Source organism: Eimeria tenella, genomic scaffold (assembly GCF_000499545.2).
Source record: "Eimeria tenella Houghton genomic scaffold, Eth_scaff1880, whole genome shotgun sequence".
Classification (NCBI taxonomy): Eukaryota; Apicomplexa; class Conoidasida; order Eucoccidiorida; family Eimeriidae; genus Eimeria; species Eimeria tenella.
Genome location: NW_013541720.1, coordinates 4,108 through 5,524, shown reverse-complemented (window position 1 = coordinate 5,524; position 1,417 = coordinate 4,108).

The following is a 1,417-nucleotide window of genomic DNA, read 5'->3' as shown; positions in this document are numbered from 1 at the left end:
CGAGGAGGGGGAGCCCCGGGCCCTGCTGCTGCTGCTGCTGCTGCTGCTGCTGCTTGTTGGGCCCCCCAGAAGCAGCAGGCAGCAGCTGCGCCACCAGGGGCCCCAGCAGCAAATCCACTTCCTCAGCAGGAAGTGCTGCAGCAATGCTGCTGAGGGCCCCCACAGCAGGCAGCCGCACATCAACAGCAGCAGGATCTGACAGCAGCAAACAAAAAGATGCATGCAGCTCCCGGAAGCAGCAGGGGCAGCTAGCCACCACTGCAGCAAGCTGCTGCGCAGCAACAGCCCGCACCCGCCACGAGGGGTCTCCTGCTGCTGCTCTCACCAGCTGCAGCAGCTCTGCCTGCTGCGGGGGGCCCCCTGCTGCTTCTGCTGCGCCTGCTGGGGGCCCCCGTGGGCTGCTGCTGCGCTGCTGCGGCCGCGGCGAACCGGCGGCCGCACTGCTGTTGCCGCTGCTGCTGCTGCTGCTGCTGCTGGAAATGGGGCCTGGGGACCCCGAAGCCCCAAACAGCGAAGGCCAAGCTGCTGCTAAGGACAGCGCCGCCTCTGCTGCAGCAGCTCGCACGTAGTCCTGCAACACAACAGCCCGCAGCAGCAGCAGCAAACCCTGCAGCAGCAGCAGCAGCAGCAGGCGCTGCAACAGCAGCAAAGGTCCCCCAGCAGCAAAAGCAAAACGCGGAGAGGACCCGCAGCCACACAGACGCGGAAAAATGGGAGAGAGTTCGTACAAATATTTATTTACTTATCTGTTTATTTATATATTTATTTATTTCTATTTATTTATCTATATCTGTCTATTTATATCTATTTATTTATTTATGCATTTACTTATTTATATATAATATACATGTTCATATTTAAACTTGCGTTTATTTAGATCCATTTATATATATATATATCTTGTACATGTGTAGAGTTCTATTTCATAGATAATAATATATACGCATTTATATATCTTCATATATAGATATATGTATATATATATATAATATATATATATATATTCATATACATGTATATATATATATATATGAATATATATATTATTCATATACGTGTATATATAATATATTATATATCTCAATATATGAATATTATGTATATATATATATTCATATACATGCATATACATATCTATGTATATATATTACTATATATCTCAATATATGGATATTTTTATACATACATATATATATACATTAATACATATACATTTTACTCAAAACCCCGTATTTAGTACATATATATATATTTAGTATATATATATGCATGCACTATGTATGCATATAATATATATTAGATGTGCATTTATATACCGTAGATATTCTATGTATATATTTCTTATATGTTATATTTGCACATTATATATATTATATATATTACAGGTGTTATATATATTATATATTCTGTTGGGACT